The sequence below is a fragment of the Carcharodon carcharias genome, chromosome 17, assembly GCF_017639515.1.
Source record: "Carcharodon carcharias isolate sCarCar2 chromosome 17, sCarCar2.pri, whole genome shotgun sequence".
NCBI lineage: Eukaryota > Metazoa > Chordata > Chondrichthyes > Lamniformes > Lamnidae > Carcharodon > Carcharodon carcharias.
In genome coordinates, this window is record NC_054483.1 from 51,379,811 (window position 1) to 51,398,622 (window position 18,812).

At 41.7% G+C, this 18,812-nt stretch overlaps 1 protein-coding gene across 1 annotated transcript in view; it reads left to right on the top strand.

Moving 5' to 3' along the window:
- Positions 1 to 3,014: 3,014 nt before the first annotated feature.
- Positions 3,015 to 18,812, top strand: part of rhobtb1 (Rho related BTB domain containing 1) — a 238,931-nt gene continuing 223,133 nt past the window's right edge. The window contains exon 1 of the mRNA XM_041210442.1: positions 3,015 to 3,262. The gene's annotated coding sequence lies outside the window, so the exon portion shown is untranslated. The remainder of the gene's footprint in view (positions 3,263 to 18,812) is intronic.

Genomic DNA, 18,812 nt, shown 5'->3' on the forward strand with positions numbered 1-18,812 from the left:
TTCCATCTGTTCATATTTGATACATCTCAGTTCAATTCATTCATAGAAAGTAGTGTTTTTCACCAGAATAGGCTCAGGGAGCTTTTTACTGGAAAAAAGTAGACTTTGGAATGATTTGATTGAGGTCTTTTAAATACTAAAGGGGCCATTTATATAGAACCTTTCACAACCTCACGACATTGCAAAGCTTTTTATAACCAATGACATGCTTTTGTTGAAGTTTTGCCATTGTTGTAAAGTAGGAAAGGCAAGATAGGCAGTCAATTTGTATACAGCAAGGTTTCACAAACAACACTGAGATATGTGACCAAATACATCTCTTTTAGAAATGATGGCTGATGGATAAATGTTGACTAGGGTAGTAAGAACGTAAGAACTTAAGAAATAGAAGGAGGAATTCTTTTGGCCCTCGAGCCTGCTCAGTCATTCAATAAGATCATGGCTGATCTGATTCTGGCCTCAATTCCACTTTCCTTCCTATACGCTTTGACTCCTAAATGACCTACTTCTGCTCCTATTTCTTTTGTTCGTAGGAGAAGGCCATTTGGCCCCTCGAGCCTGCCCTGCCATTCAATATGATGGCTGCCTGATTGTGTCCTCAACTACACTTTCCTTCCCATCTCCTATACCCTTTGACTTCCTTGGCAATCAGGAATCTATTTAACTCAGCCATAAAAATATTCAATGACCCTGTGTCCACCACTCTCTGAGGGAACATTCTTTAAGCATCTACACTGTCAAGTCCCCTCAGGATCTTATATGTTTCATCATATCTTATATGCTCCTTCATGAAATAATGCCATGAGATTGATTATATCTACCTGACACAAGGCATCGGTTTAACATCTCATTCAAATTCAGCACCTCAACAGTGCAGCACTCCCTTAGTATTGCACTGGAATGTCAGCCCAGGAACATATGCTCAAATCTCTGGAATGGGACTTGACCCGACAATCTTCCAGACTATTAACGCCTGAATGATTAACATGAAATGACTTGACCTGGAACTATTGCTCTTTTTTTAGAATGAACCAACGAGATGAGATACTGAGTAAATTAGTAATTACAATGAATCAGAATCATTCTACGCAGCAAACATTATGGCTGCTTAACAGAACAACTGGTATAAGTATCTGCGGGGAAACAGATTAGTAGGCTGTGTGGGAAAAGTGTGCATCCTTTTTGTGAATACCATAGAATTAAGGGGAGGGGTTGAAACAGGTCACTGCTCAAATATTTAAATAGTTTATAAATAAAATATACATGCGGTCAGAAGAATAGTTGATTAGATGTGTCACTTAATCTTTGTGAACCTCTACAGTTTGACAAAATATGTTTGTATCGTCTGGTCCATTTTAAGACACTGCCATTTGATAATTGCATTAAAATTTAATTTTTGCCCTGGGACACACAGTTTTTTTGCTCCGGAATTATTTTCTATCACCAGAGACAGATGCCAGTACATCAGTGTTTTGCAAAGTAAATTTAAAGCTGGAAAGAAATCTCATTAGCAAAACAAACTAATCTTAAGAGGTGCTGATAACAAAATGAAAGAGGTAACAATTAGTGGGCGGACTGTGATACACGAAACCTTTATTCGTCTTTCAGTCCAGTCGAGCAGACTGTAAGACTTAACTGAGGAAGCAGTAATCTTTTAATGCCTATGGGTGACAGACGTGCTTCATTGAGTCCAGCCCATGGCTGCAGACAGGACTTTTTGCGACCTAATGAAACTTGACAGTTACAACGCTTGGTGGTAAGAGTGTCTTGTATATTGGCATCGTAAATGGATGAAAAAGTGGGTCAGCGACTGCACAGAAGGGACAATAGTTCGGCGATTGTTTATTGGAATGTAGCTGTAGGCTTCTTGAATACGCATTGTCCTCTTCCATAAATAAAACACTTGACATTTGTTTTCTTTTGCGCTCTGGATTTTGCTCAATTGTCCTTGGGAGCGCTGATCAGCCAAGGGTCATCCCGATTTTCAAATTCTCTCCCAAATTGGTATAAGTCTGGTGGTAAATGTCACAAACGATTAACGCCGAGTAAAATGACATGCCAAACGCAACGTCTCTGAATGATCTACGCGGATAAAGTAACTTAGTTTATCTAAAAATAACAGTCCCGCTAAGTTTATGACTGCTGGACTAACTGGACCTAATCAAAGTGCGTTTGCAACAAAGGTGGGAAGTCCCAAAGGAATTTGACTTTTGAAAGTTCTAAGTGCACCTATATAAAAAAAAGTATATTGCGCCAGACAAGGATGTTGAGGTCAAAAAAAAACAGAATTACCTGGAAAAACTCAGCAGGTCTGGCAGAACTTGGCAAGTTCTGTCGAAGGGTCATGAGGACTCGAAACGTCAACTCTTTTCTTCTCCGCCGATGCTGCCAGACCTGCTGAGTTTTTCCAGGTAATTCTGTTTTTGTTTTGGATTTCCAGCATCCGCAGTTTTTTTGTTTTTATTTAAGGATGTTGAGGTTCCTTCTGATTTTCAGGACAAGCGTTAAAAGTAGGAATTTCCCTTGATTTGTACACTTGCATTTGTGCATTACTCAATGCACGATGCTGTTGTTCATTGTTCGACCCCCATGGGCGGATGATGATACTATATTCAGGGATGTCCGGATAACATTCAGAGAAGCAGCATATACTGCATGTCTTGAGATCTTGCAAGTTCTACCGATTAAAAGTTAGCTGCATTTTACAGTATGAATAGGCAGTGAACAAATGGGACCGGGGTGGGATTTGTATTGTCCAGCACCAGTTCCTGTGAAACAAAGCAAGAAAGAACTGTTCCCTTGCCTGGCGCCAATAAGACGGTCACATTCATGCCGGGTCACAAAGCTATTCAGCAGACCTACAGCACGCACGCTTTTCATGAATGGAGCTGGGTGGCGGGCGCTTACGTCACAAAGAGTCGCGCGCTGGCTCGCGCTTGGGGCTGTGTTACGGCGGAGGCCGCGTGCGCCGGGTCGCGCGGGAACGGGCTGTCCCACAGCCGCGCGCTCCCCACCCCCACCGGCCAACTCCCAACCGTCACAAAGCCGGCGGCTGGCGCTGTAATCCCCGTTCACCGCTCACTTTGGCAGCGGCTAAGGGGGGGTCAGAGGGGAACGGAGAGCAAGAGCCGAGCGCTGGCGGAATGAACCGAGAACACTGACCGGACAGCAGCACCCCCCCACTCGTTACCTTGCTGTGGTCAGAAGGGTGTGGGGGGCGGTGGAGAGAAGGATCGTCGTGGGCTCTTCTGAGGAGACGACGGTAAGAAGGGGAAGCGGGAGAGCCGCCGGGAGTAGTTACTCGGCTTCCTAGGGGATGGCTGGGGTTTATTGCTTAGTAAAAAAGCGATTGTGGAAACTTTGTGCCGTCGCTGGAAGTAGTGATCAAACCCCCCAACCCCCTCCTGCCGGGTAAACTTGTTACTCCGTGGGGGGTTTGAGAGGGACTGCTTTTCAGGCGTACGTACCCCTCCTCCTCATTGCCTTCGGGGTGGGGGGCTGGCAGCGGCGCGCTCTCTGTTGTGCGTTACTGTGGTAACCACCGCTGGGCAGCGGTCCCTGCAACAGGGCTGCTGCAGCCGTGGACCACAGCTGGATGGATGGGGCGACTGAAGGGATGGAGAAGAGGGGGGGATGAAGGGATGGAGGGGGCATTGGAAGTACTGCTTCCCCCAACTTGGTCCATGTGTTACTCGGGTTGTCAATCGCCAAGGAAAGATCACGATCGGCCAGTTTGAGTTTGACGGACACGCCCAAGGCATTAAAGGTGTGAAAAGCTCTTAAATATAAAAAAAACCTTTTCCTGTTTTTTAAACCCCAGATTTGTTCGCAGACGGGGAAAATTCAAGTCTGTTCAGACCCCCCCACTTTTTAAACTTTTCAACTTGGCATGCTGACTTGTAAAAAAAATATATTATGGTAATAAAGTTTTCTCAAATCAGGAATAACTTGTTATTGCAATAATTCTGTGCAACTAGAGTTATTTTAAACAATTCTACTTTACCTTTATCTCATGTAACTTCTCTTTGTTAAATAATCAGTTTAAAATATCTGGATTACGTTATTCTGATCGTATTCCCTTTAGGAAATGGGAGCATCTTTTGGGAAACAAATACTGAATAGAGAGGGCCAATTGTAAGCTTTTGGTGAGATCACCCATTGAATGCCAATAATTAAATTAAACTGTAGTTAATGTTAAAGTTGCATTCCCTTAGGGGACCTCTTAAAAATGCGACAATATTATTTCTCAAGTCAAGTTTTAATACACAATAAAGTGAGGATAGATGGGGGTAGGCCTGCAAGGCAGTGTTTGCAAAGAAAAAATATTACAAAAATCAGATTCTTAACATTTGGCAAACCTATTGTTCAAAAGACCGAGTAGACACTTTAAACACAAGTCGGTAAATATCTATAGTAAAGCTGAATCTGTTGAGAGAGTTTAAATTTCAATCTCACTATTTGTAGAAATTTAAAATTCAAATCAACCTTGTAATAGACACTAGTATGATGATGATAGTCAAACAGTTTTTTTTTAGTAAAATTGTTGTGATTAATATTTTGACTTTGACATTACTGTGGGATGGTGGGTGTGAATGTTCAGCATGTTTGAAATTGCTCCTTTTTTAAGAGTGGCATTGAGCCATTTGTTTTAAATTGGTTGATAATGCCTTCACTAAAGCTGAGGGGGGGATTTTGGAAGATGACATTTGAGTATCTGCACCCATTGCCTTGCAGCATAATTTAAGGGCTAGTTCATTTGAACAGTCATAGAATGGTTACAGAATAGAAGGAGGCCATTCTGCCTGTCATGTCCATGCTGGGTCTCTGAAAGAGGAACTTGCCTAATTCCGCTTCCAAGCCTAAAGCCCTGCAAGTATTTTTTCTTCACTTGCTTATCATGCTTTTTTCTGCAGTGGAATCTGTACAGCAAGTGGCAGAAGTTGAAACACAGGATCCAAACTTTAGTTCCATAAAGTTTTGCAGTTATGGTTTGATATAGACCAGCACTTGGAAAACAGGAGCCTGATGCAAAGCCAAGCAATAACTAATGTTTCATAAGAAGCAAAACAAGGGATTACTGTTAGCACTAAGTGTGACACCTATTGGTGGGATATTGAGCAATAAACTAGGGATTGCTGTTTACCACACACTTCCCACCTATTGCTTTTCTGCCAGCTTGCGCTTCAGGGAAAAGGTGTTCTCTGCGGTCCAATAGTAAAGGCTTCCATTAGGGTAATTAATTGTTATCACTAATGGCAATGGTTAAAGTTGAAAGCAAGCCATGTTCAAATACTAATCCATTGCCAGCCCTCATGATTGGTGTTTCTGCAGAGGCTGTAATCAGTTTATTTGACTAATTTCCGAAAGGTGAGTTTAAACCTACCTATTCTTTGATTGAATATAATGGGATTTGGATTCAGTGCTCCACGAGCACTGTAACTATTGAAGCAATAAGAGTAGAAAATGACTGATGTCAGGTGTAACCAAGTGTACAATGCCAGGTGTAGTTACTTGGGAATAAAAGCCTTGATTGTGGCTAAGCAAGGCGTTGTAATCTCATTTACGAGGACCCTTAGGAAGATGTAATATCAACTGAGGCTGCTAATTACTGTTAAGCATTGAAAGTCACAATGATTTTGTCCACTAGCACCAAAGATCTCTGCAGTGTGACCAGTTTGTTGTTCACAGAACATCAGGGACATAATGTGTGCATTATTCAGCATGGCCACCAACTTCACCACTATCATCACTGTCCAATAGAGTGCGATGGAACGAATGTTTTTCTACAGATCTTTCTCAGGCTAACTGATCATCAGCTGCACCCATATTGCCATTGCTATATATGAACAAAATAATTTTATTCTGTGTCTGGTGTAAAACTGCTAACATGTCATGCAGCAGCTCTCAAAATCTTTTATATTTAATGGGGAGTAAAGAGTGGAAGCCTGGCTCTTGGAAGACCAAGACTACTTTCTGCAGCTATGGCTTATGAGATTTTCACATCGACCATGGACAGAAACTGTGTAGGTAAAATAAGGCTCATACTACAAAGAGAATGATTATTAAGCATGTTGATGGCATTTAAAGCAGAGATTGGAGTGCCTTTGCTGAGCAGGAATACCTCACAGTGCAGCCTTCCCAGGGTCTTTAATGATTGTCATCTGCTGTTTACTTCATAACCTCACTCTGTACAGGCCTCATCTTGCATGTCACTGAGCAGGATGATAAAACTATAGTACAACAAGAGAATTAAAGTGACGATGATGAATTAGCTATTGAACCAACAACACTGCAAGGAATATTAATGTGCCTTTAAATAAGTAATACAACTACAGTATTTCTTTAAAGCTTGAATTCAAAATTGCAATATAAACTTCCCAAATCACCACCTACAGTATCCTGTGCAGGTCCTCAAACACCATCCATTTCTATCTTTTGTTGGCTCCTGTTTTATTCTGACTTGTGACGCACAAATATTCAGCATGATCTTCAATTCTATTGTTGCTGCTTTCAATGTGTGCTAATAGAGTTAGGAAGATTTTCAATCATGCTTCCCCGTTCTGCTAGTGCTTGTTTTAGACATATCACCTAACCTTCTTGTAGAATGTCCTGACCTTTCTTATGATGTTATGATGGGGATCTACTTTGCTATACCTACCATATTGAGCAAGGGACAGATCAGTGGGATATGATCTCAGTACTGGAGAGTGCTGTGTTATAGTCCCAATTGACTTGAGAGAATCTTCAAACTTAATGGATTGTAAGATTTAAGGGGTTCAAATTCTAATTGAGGATTTGTTTTGATGCCTAGTGGATGCCGTGCCAGCCTGGACATGGTCCTCTGTGATGAAAACAGAAAATTCTGGAAAAAACTCAGCAGGCCTGATGGCATCTGTAGTAGAGAGAGAAATAGAGTTAACATTTTAAGTCCATATGACTCTTCTTTAGACATTTCTTCATGGTCCTTTGGATTTGGGCAGTGAAGAAGTGGAGACCGCTTTGACATTTCCTTCGGCGATGGGAAAGTTTCAGTGCTGGTTAAGTCCACAGACTCTTTTCATCAAAGTTCAGAACTTGGAAGCATGCTACAGAAGGGCCCAGGAATGAGATCCAGGACCGAAGATTTTTTCGGGGGTGGGTGTGGAGGAGGAAAAGTAGTCAGTTGCTGGGTGGAGGATTTCTGACCTAACAATCTGCCACCAAATATCCTTGACACGAATAACGGCCAAAACATCTACTAAAGACAGAATCACAGAATTTTAACTGTACAGAAGGAAACCTTTTGGCCCATAGTGTCTGCACCGGCTCCCCAAGTGAGCATTATGACCTAGTGCCATTGCCCTGCCTTTTCCCCGTACCCTTGCACAGTGTTTTTATTCAAATGATCATCTAATGCCCTCTTGAATGCCTCAATTGAACCTGCCTCCACCATGCCTCCAGGCAATGCATTCCAGACCCAACCACTCATGTGAAAAAATGTTTTCTCACGTCACATTTACTTCTTTTGCAAATCACTTTAAATCTGTGCCCTCTCATTTTTGATCCTTCTACGAGTGGGAACAGCTTCTCCCTATCTACTCTGTCCAGTCCCCTCATGATTTTGAACATCTCTATCAAATTTCCTCTTGGCTGCCTTCTCTCCAATGAGAACAGTCCCAACCTGTCCAATCTATCCTCATAGCTTAAAGTTCTCATCCCTGGAACCATTCTTGTAAATCTCTTCTGCACTCTCTCCAATGTGTTCACATCCTTGCTAAAGGATGGCATCCAGAACTGTACACAATACTCCAGCTGAGGTCTAATGAGTATCTAATATAAATTCAGCATAACCTCTCTGCTCTTGTACTCTATGCCCCTATTAATAAAGCTCAGGATACTATATGCTTTATTAACTGCTCTCTCCACCTGTCCTGCCACCTTCAATGATCCATGCACATATACACCCAGGTACTTCTGCTCCTGCGTCCCCTTCAAAATTTCACCCCTTATTTTATATTGTCTGTCCATGCTCTTCCTACCAAAATGCATCACCTCACACTCCTCCACATTGAACTTCATCTGCCACCTATTTGCCCACTCAACCAACTTGTCTATGTCCTCTTGAAATTCCACACTGTCCTCACAGTTCACAAAAGTCCCAAACTTCATATCACCCGCAAACTTTGAAATTATCTCCTGCACACCAAGATCCAGATCATTAATATATATCGGGAAAAGCAAGGGTCCCAATACTGACCCCTGGGGAGCTTCACTACAAACCTTTCTCCAGCATGAAAAATATCCATTGACCATTACTCTCTGCTTCCTATTTTTCAGCCAATTTTGTATCCAAGTTGCTACTGTCCCTTTTATTCCATGAGCAATAACTTCTAACAAGTCTGCCAACACGCACTGTATCAAACACCTTTTGAAAGCCTATATACACCACATCAACGGCATTACCCGCATCGACCTTTTTTGTTGCCCCTTTAAAAACTCTAGCAAGTTAGTTAAACACAATTTCTCCTTTAGAAACCCATGCTGGCTCTTCCTTATCAACCTATAATTTTCCATGTGACTACTAATTCTCTCCCAAATATTTATTTCTAGATTGTTGTCCACCACTGAAGTTAAACTGACTGGTCTGTAATTGCTCGGCTTATCCTTTTGACCTGTGTAAAGCAGTTCGTGATATGTAAGGCTGATCTGCAGCACTACAGTGGCACATCCAGAACATGTGCCTGACCTGACACAGCACAAGCTGTCTGAAGGTAGATGCGCATCATTTAGCCAGTGAAGAAGTTCTGAGACTAGGGACAACAGCTTCTAAAAGAGAATACCTGCATCAGATTGGGGTCCTGAATTCAAGTCAGGATGCAATTTTATAAATGGGATACAGCAAGCTGGATGACAACACTGCTTATGTTTTGAAAATGACCAATTAATAGGCAATTGGGATGGTTAAGAAGCCAGTGGAACCCTATTTTACAGGCCCCTCTGAGTTTTTCAGTAGGCACACTAGGGACATGGAGGGTCAGAGCTTCAGCAGCTTTTAAAGGGTAGCAATGGGGCAGCAGTTATTGGCGTTGCTGCACTTTGACAGTCATGCAGAGGGGCTTTTCCCTTTTTCCCAGAAAGGAGTAGGGCACCCATTGATTTTGGGGTCAAGGCCCTCTTGAGTTATTCCTCCCGGCGGGGGGCTCACAGGAGACGGGTCCGAGTAGGAGCTGGTCGGTGTTTCAGCACCTACTGGAAAGGTGCCTCTATCTGACAGGTAGTGCCTTAATGCACCATTCATTTGAGAGGAAGTTCTTCCAGCAAGGAGGAGAACTTGAGGGGGGTGGAGGTACGTGCACTTTGGTACAGCAACCTCCTGGCCTTTTGCAAGGGCAGCACGATTGGGAAGTGGCAGAAGGCCACTGAGTTGACCGTGAGAAGCGACTACATGGAGACGAGGTTACCCAGTAGCCATGGACCTATAGACAATGGATGAGTTACCTCCAGATCTGGGAGTGGCCGTGTTGATGAGGTTGCATCTGTTCCTAGAAGCTGTGACCAATTTTTGCAACATGGTGGTGGTGGAGGTGAGCTCCAGTTGTATTGGTTGTTATCTGATTCCAGGTTACTGAATTTCTATGCCTCAGTTTCATTCCAGGGACTCATTGGAGACATGCTGGACAGTTCCCAATCAGCTGCACATCACAGTATTATGGTGGTGACAGATACCCCTTTCAGTTGGCCAACCTGTGCATCAATTTTCGAATCGATGTGGACAATCGGGCTGAGAGCCAGAAGCTGCAGCGCCATTGCTGGATTTCCCCAGATGCAAGGTCTCAGACTGCACATGTGTGGCCATCAAGGCTCCCACAGGCCAACCAGCAGCCTTCATTAACCAGAAGGGATTTCATTCCCTCAACATCCAACTTGTCTGTGACAGGGGTCAATTTTTTTTTCCCAAGGGCTCTTTTTGAGATTTCCCAGGCCAGACCAGACAAGGACAGTAGATTTCCTTTCCTAAAGGACGTTACGTTAGTGAACCAGATGTTGTTTTACAACAATCAACAATGGTTTCATGGTCATCATTAACCTTTTATTTCCAGGTTTTTATTGAATTCAAATTTCACCATCTGGCTGTCGGCGGGGTGGTAGCGGAAAGGGTAGGGGTTGGTGTTTGCTGGCTACAGGCTGTCGGGCTGGGGGGGCCCATTTGCTGGCGACAGGCTGTCAGGCAGCGGGGAGTTTGCTGGCTACAGGCTGTCGGCAGGATGTTTGCTGGCCACATGATTCTTGAGGCATCCATTTGAATCTTTGCTTGGATCCTGTGGGCCCTTTAAACGTGCTTCCAGCACTTCCTTCTGCATTGGATGTCTGCGCAGCTGCCATCTTAAAACATGACTCTGGACACACAGAGGTCAGTGACTCCACCTGCTGGCCGTTTATCAGCCAGCCAGAATGAGATCGCACTGTGAATGGAGGTCAGAGTGGGAACACCTTTGTCACCTGCTTCAAGTTCTGCCTTGGCATCCACACTGGGCCCTGTAAAGTCCAGACCATGGTTACAAGGTGACAATCAAAATGTTCTGTACCCTGGAATTTTTAAAAGACAGGCAGAATGGAATAGGAGGAGGTGTTATCCTGATAATATAGGATGATATAAGGAGAGTAGTGAGCAAGGATCTTGGCTCAGGTAATCGGGAAGTAGAATCAATGTGGATGGAGATTAGGAATGATAAGGGTCAGAAAACACTAGTGGAATTAGTTTATAGGCCCCTAACAGTGGTTAATTGTTGGAAAGAGCATTAAGGAAGAAATAATTGGAGCTTGTCATGAAGGTAATGTACCAATCGTGGGGACTTTAATCAAATAGGCAAAGGTAGTTTGGAAGATGAGCTTGTAGAATGCTTTGCTGACAGCTTCCTAGAACAATACATTGTGGAAGCTATTTTAAATGTAGTATAGTGTAATGAAGTAGGGTTAATTAGTAATCTTATAATAAAAGATTCTCTGGGGAATAAAGTGATCATGATACAATTGAATCCTGTATTAAGTTTGCGCAAGACATACTGGAGTCCAAAACAAGAATCTTGAACGAAGCCAGTTACATAGTTTATGGAGAGAGCTGGCCAAGGTTGATTGGGTAAATAGAGTAAAAGTAGTAGGAAGGGCAGGTTCGCGGCTCATTTCTCCATGCCTTGGGGTCTTGCCCTTCCCTCTTCAGTTGCCTGTAGGAGCCTCCAATTTTCAATTTCAAGTTGTCTAACATCATTATGGGGAGGCGGTTACATAGTGGTATTGTCACTGGACTTGTAATCCAGATGGGGACCTGGGTTCAAATCCCACCATGGAAGATGGTGGAAACAATAAAAATCTGGAATTAAAAGTCGTATGATGACCATGAAACCATAAAAACCTATCTGGTTCACTAACATCCTTTGGGAAGGAAATCCTCGCCTGGCCTGGACTACGTGTGACCCACAGCAATATGGTTAACTCTTAAATGCCCTCTGATGGCAAGCCACTCAGTTGTATCAGAACCACTAGAAAGCCAATAAAGGCACATAGACCACATGCACTGCAGCGGTTCAAGAAGGTGCTCACCACCACCACCTCAAGGGCAATTAGGGATGGGCAATAAATGCTGGCCTAGCCAGCGAGGCTCACACCCTATAAATGAATTTTAAAAATTTTTCTCTTTCTCCCTTTTGCTCTACATCCCGCTAATCTTGCTTCAGTCACCTCCTTCAGCAAGTTCACATTCCTTGGAACATGGCCAGTTCAACCTAGTTACCCTTTCTCAATATTTGCAAACAATCTTTCCTCCTCCTCCATCCTGAGAACTACTTCAGTGCCCTTGTGATCTAACAGGTATGGTGGTAAGGAAACAGTGGTAGACATTTACAGAAATAATTCAAAATATTCCACAAAATATGTTCCATTAAAAAAAATAAAACCTCAGTTACAAAGATCCATCCATGGTTTAATGGGAAGTAAAAGGATAGTATTAGATTAAAAGAAGATGATTATAATCTTGTGAAAAATAGTAGTAAGCCTGAGGCATGGGAGAGTGTCAGAAACCAGCAAAGGGTGACCAAAAAGTTGGGGGATAAATGGGGGAGAAAAAAAATTTGAGAGTAAACTGACCAGGAATATAAAACAAATTGTAAGAGCTTTTATAATCACCATCTATGAAAAGGAGAGTAGCTGAAGTAAACATTGGTCTCAGAGGTAGATACAGCAGAAATTACCATGGCGAATGAAGAAATGGCAGAGACATTGAACATATATTTTGTGTCCGTCTTCACAGTAGAAGATGCAACAAAACAGATGCAAATTACATACCAGATGACTGGTGCTAATAGAGTAAGAAACCCAAGGTAATTAATATCAGCAGAGAAAAAAGTATTGGAGAAATTAAAGGGACCATAAGCCAAAAAATACCAGGACTGGATGGCCTGCGTCCTAGGGTTCTAAAAGAGTTAGCTGCATGGATAGTGGGATACACTGGTTATTATTTTCCAAAATTCCCTAGATTCTAGAATTGTCCCGTGGATTAGAAGTTGGCAAATGTGGCACTGCTTTTTAAGAAAGGAGGAAGAGAGAAAACAGGGAACTATAGGTCACTTAGCTTGACATCGGTTGTTGGGGAAAGTGCTAGAACCTATTATTAAGAAAGTCTTAACAATGCACTTAAAATCATAGAAAGATCAGACAGAGTCAGCATGATTTTATGAAAGGAGAACAGTAATAGACAAATTTATTGGGGAGTTTTGAGGATGTAGCTAGTAGGATAGATAAAGGTAAGCCTGCGCATGTAGTATACGTGGATTTCCAAAAAACATTTGAGAAGGTGCCACACAAAAGGTTAAAATAAGATCAAAAGACATAGGAGCAGAAGTAGGCATTCGGCCCATTCAGTCTGCTCCGCCATTCAGTGAGATCATGGCTGGTCTGATAATCCTTAACTCCACTTTCCTGCTTTTTCCCCATAACCCTTGATTCCCTTACTGATTAAAATAATACATAAAACAAGGGCTCTTGGAGTTGGGACTAACATATTAGCATGGATAGAAGATTAGTTAATGGACAGGAAGTAAAGAGTAGGGATAAATGAATTTAAGTTAGGAGGCTGTAAATAGTGGAGTGCTGGGGCCTGAGCTATTTACAATTAATATTAATGCTTTAGATGAGACTGAGAGTAATGTATCTAAGTTTGTTGATAAAACTAACTGGAAATGTAAGCTGAGAGGAGGACACAAATAGGCTGCAAAAAAAAAAAAATAGATCAAGTAAGTGGGCAACAAAGTGACAGATGGAGAATAATGTGGCAAAGTGTGAGGTTATTCACTTTGGTAGTATATTTTTTAAAGGTGAAACTTTTAAATGTTGAAGTTCAGAGTGACTTGTGTATACACGTAGAATGAATACAAGGTTAGTATGCAGATTCTGTGAGCAACTGGGAAGGCTTTTGGCCTTTGTTATAAGGGAGATTGGAGTATAAGAACAAGTAAGTGTAGCAAAAATTGTATAGGGTTTTAGTGAGACCGCACCTGGTGTACTGTGTGCAGTTGATTTCTCTTTCTAAGGAAGGATATATTTGCATTGGAACTGGTATGGTGCATGGTCACTAGATTGGCACCTGTGATGAGAGGCTGAGCAAACTTGGCCTATATTCTGTGGAGTTTAGAAGGATGAGAGGCGATATTAATAATCATTTGATAGTATAGAACTTGAGTATTGCTGAAAAAAGAGATATGACTAAGCTTTTCAACTTGCACTCATCAGGACATTTTGCAAGAAGGGGATAAACGACAATTTATACTGTATGTGAAGAGAGTGCTGATTGGTTGGCAAGTGGACTCTGATTGGTAGAGGCATTGCCATGGAGAATCGGAGTCCACTTGCCAATCAATCAGCACTCCTTTTACCTACAATATAAATTATTCTTTTCCCCTTATATTGGTATTCTTGCGAAGTGTCCTGATGAGTGCAACACAAAAAGCTTAGACATGTCTCTTTTTTCAGCAATGCTCAAAAGGTGAAGTTATTGAAACATACAGGATTCTGAAGGGGCTTGACAGGGTAGATACTGAGAGGTTGTTTCCCCTGCCTGGAGAATCTAGGACACAGACACAGTCTCAGGGTAAGGGTTCAATCATTTAGGACTGAGATGAAGAGAAATTTATTTGCTCAGGATGTTGTGAATCTTTGGAATTCTCTACCACAGAGTTGTGGATGATCCATTGTTGTGTATATTAATGCTGGAATAGACAGATTTTTCATCTCAGGGAAGCAAGAGATATGGGGAGTGAGCAGGAAAATGGAGTTGTGGCAGAAGATCGCATTGAATGATGGAACAGACTCAAGGGGGGCATATGGTCTACTCCTGTTCCTATTTCTTATGTTCTTATGGTCTTGTTACATGTTCTCCCTGCATGCTGACTCACCAACATTTAATTGTTTCCCAGCATTTAAAAATATTCTGTTTTTCCATTCTTTCTATCAAAGTGCAAGGCGTCTCATTTTCCACATTATACTCCATCTTTCACCTTCTTGCACTCGCTTAACTTATCTATATCTCTTTGTGTCCTCCTCACAGCTTACTTTCCCACCGAGCTTTGAAAATAGTACACTCGGTACCTTCATCTAAGTCATTAATAGATTGACCTTTCTGTTACCTTCTCCCAAATATAATGGATCAGACACTTTGTGTATTGTTAGAGGGTTGTGGGGAGAGGTAAGAGAAGCTGGATGTTAGCCCCATTAGATAAATCTGCCCCCTCTGATTCCTTCCAGTCGGGTTACCAGCATATTTTTAGTGTGTGACCTTACTCTAAGCTGCTCCATTCTATAGTAGTATTGCACAATAAAACACCAGCCATGGCATTATTACAGCTGTTAAATGGATCATAATTGCAGCCCACAGCTGATTGTCACAATGATTGTTTTAGCCACATTATTGGGTGGCCTGCTGTCAGCCATCAGAGTGAATGTTTTAGTTTTGCTTCAGAATGCTTTTACATTACAATTGTAATCTCTTCTGAAATTGTTTTACTTTGCATTCACAAAGCAGCTGTAGTGCAAGTGTAACCTGAATCTGGAGTCTGGTCCCAATTTGACAAGGCCATGAAGTAGAATGAGATTCTGAGCAAGGGGCTTGCTCCTTTTTGCTCAATATTCAGTTCAGGCTTATATTACAAAAACTTAGTGTTGGTGTGAAGCCATTAAAATTGTAGTGCTAATGTATCTGAAAATACCTCTTAACAAGTCATTGCTATTCTTAGAGAATGTGGAAATTAGTAAGTGATATTGCACTTATGAGATTCCTCTCACTGGCATTTTAATGATGGTTCTAACTGATTTGCTCTAAATGCATCAATACCTCTTAAAATAGGGGAAGTTTACCTAACAACTTCTAACATGCACACTTGCATATTATTTGAATCAAAAATAGGTATTTTATAAGGCTAAAACAATTTGGAATTTTGATGACTGGACCATGTCTCAGTCATGCAGTTTATGACCTCGGAGTACTTCTGTGTTCTGTAAATCTGTAACAATATCTCCACATGTAGTATATTCTTTGTGTAACATGATCATATTAAACTCAGAACGGTTTTCAAAGATGACCTGTCAATTATTAACAATGCAGATTACGCTGATGTAGATGTGCTGCATGACCTAGTCAAAAATAGCTTTCATTAGAGAATTTTCCAGAAGCCACTTAGTGGCTACAAATACACATATGAGCATTATATGATGAGAAATGTTTTAAATTGTCCAAGTACTTTGCTCTAGGCAGTAAAATGATTGTCCATGGTAACTGATTCTAGCAGTAATACATCTGAGCACTGCACTTTATGCAGCAATACTCTGAGAAAAAGATTATTCGTGGCAGTGGGCACGTAATGAGACTTTCGGTGCATGAAATAAATTCTACCTGGTTATGTCATATTTAAAACTATACGTGAACAAATTCCTTGTTTGCATGAAGAAAATTCCATGTACAGGTCACAAAATATATTGGCAGCCATTCTTATGGAAATATTATAACATTATTGTGCCAAACTCATTATTTGGGAGGGGCCAGAATAGTGATGAAACATTTTGGAGCCCTAACATACCTACAGTCTTTTGCACAATTAGATATCCCATTATAGAGCAAATTTGCAGACCTCAGTAAGCAGATCACTGGCTTATTTATAGCATTAAATAATTCCATTCACTCACGTATGCTCTGTCCGAAGGCAGGCCCTTGACTCATTGCCTGCTGATGCTTCATCCTGAGCCATTTGGCAGTTTTTGTCAGTGGTGGTTTGCTATTGCCCCCCCTCCCCAACTCTTGGGGACAGGGCGAGGAGGCAGATCCCAAGTTTACCCCAGTTGGAATGGGAATGGAACCCATACTGTGGGGCTATTCTGAACCACACACTAGCCATCTAGCTAACCAAACCCCAGTTTAAATAATTACCCTGGTAAAAATACTTGTAGAATAATGTTAGTGTGGTTTTTAATCAAGTACTATGCTTTTTTTTCTAGTATAGTGAAGGTTGTAATCTGAATCAAATGTCATGTGTAGTTCTTTTTTGAAAAGTTATTTCTCTCTTTAGGAGATTGGTGACACGTCCAGGGGCCAAACTTTGTATTGCCCTTGAAGAGGGAAATGTATGTCATGAGAATTCTCAGAATTAATAAACACAGTGACAGTTCCCAGTAAAACACATAATGACCCTACTTTCAGTTAATTTACAAACATTGAATTCTGGCAATGAAAAAGTCAAAACTATTTTCTCACTGTTGGCATTGGCCATGATACTAACTCAAGTTTCATATTCTTCACAGGCATTCTTAAAAAAAAAATTAGTGACCTCTGTGCCACATGCAAATAATTCCTGTAATTTGTTGGCCCGTGATGTTTTTGCATTGTTTTCTTCCCTCCTGTACTAAAGGTAATGAATTGGGCAGAGGTGTAGTTTTATGGGTGTTAGAGCCCCTGCAGTACCATGTTTAAGTAACTAAGCCAGTAAGTGTCTGCACATTATTCAGTTATGGGGCACAGTAGCCAAGCTTTGATCCTGTCCTCTCACCTGCAGCTTCCACCATAAGTCACTGGAATGTAATGAGGAGTAAGAAGTCTGCACCTTAATACCCCTTCCCTAGCCGAGTGATCTAACTAACCATACCACCCTCACACCAACTGTTGTTGCAGCTGAGTTTGGCTGAACCAGCAGAGACTGAACCTGGCAAAGTGTCACACTATGGAATGCATTCACCCACTGAACTGCTGGCTTCTATTTATGCCATCACTGCCAACTTTTTCTTGCTGGAACTATAACTAGACTGCCTGCCCATAAATAAACAGGACATTTTTGAAAATGGAACAGAAATCTATCGTGGTTGGACATTGGGGTTTCTTGTTACACAATTTAAGTAACAAGTTCTGGGTAGCCAAACAGGGCAACAATAGTGTAACTTTCTCCCTTTGTTGCTGTTGAGATATTATCAGTGCTATTGGGCAGTGCCTGTGCAGTAGTAGGCTGGAAAAAAAAATCAAAATAATTTGCATTGCCTCTGCATTACAAGAATAGGATTTTGCCTGTTACTTCTTGGTGTTGGGAAGAAGAGAATTATGATCGAAAAACAGAAAATGCTGGAAAAACTCAGCAGGTCTGACGGCATCTGTGTAGAGTTAATGTTTTGAGTCCACCTTCAGAGCTAAAGAGAGGTAGAAATGTGATGAAATTTATACTGTTTAAGGGGGTGGAGCAAGTGAAGCTGGAAAGAAGGCTAGTGATAGATGGGGGCTAAGTAAAGATTGACAAAGATGTCATTGACGAAAAGACAAAGGGAGTGTTAATGCTAGTGGTAAGGGCTAAAGGAGGTGCTGATAGTGGCATAAGGTTAGAAAGCAGAATGTGTTAATAGCAGAATAAAGGTGAGTACCCTGAAAGAACAACATGGAACAAGTAACAGATGGCCCTTTCGGTGGTGGGGTAGGGGGAGGGAGCAGTGGTTGGGGGAAAAGGATGAAAAAGGGGATAAACAATGAATAAAAATGAAAATAAGTGGATCAAAAATAAATATAAATTTTAAAAAAAAGAAAAGGGGATTAAAGAAGGGGCAAAGATAGAGGAGAGAGTTCATGGTGCCAGGAAAACTGAAAGGTCCAAAGGTGGATAAATCACTTGGACCAGATGGATTACACCTCAGAGTTCTGAAGGAGATAGCTAAAGAGATAGTGGAGGCGTTAGTGGTGATTCTTTCAGGAATCACTGGAGTCAGGGAGGGTTCTAGAGGACTGGAAAATCATTAATGTAACCCCCTGTTTAAGAAGGGAGTGAGGCAAAAGACGGGAAATTACAGGTCGTTGGTAAGATTTTAGAGTCCATTATTAAGGATCAGATTTCAGAATACTTGGAAATGCATGGTAAAATAGGGCAAAGTCAGCATGGTTTCATCAAGGGGAGGTCATGCCTGACAAATCTGTTAGAATTCTTTGAGGTGGTAACGAGCCGGTTAGACAAAGGACAGCCAATGGATGTTATCTACCTGGACTTCCAGAAGGCCTTTGACAAGGTGCCGCACAGGAGGCTGCTCAGTAAGATAAGAGCCCATGGTGTTAGAGGCAAGGTACTAGCATGGATAGAAGATTGGCTGTCTGGCAGGAGGCAGAGAGTGGGGATAAGGGGGTCCTTCTCAGGATAGTGGCGGTGACTAGTGGAGTTCTGCAAGGGTCAGTGTTGGGCCCACAACTTTTCACTTTATACATTAATGATCTAGATGAAGGAACTGAGGGCATTCTGGCTAAGTTTGCAGATGATACAAAGATAGGTGGA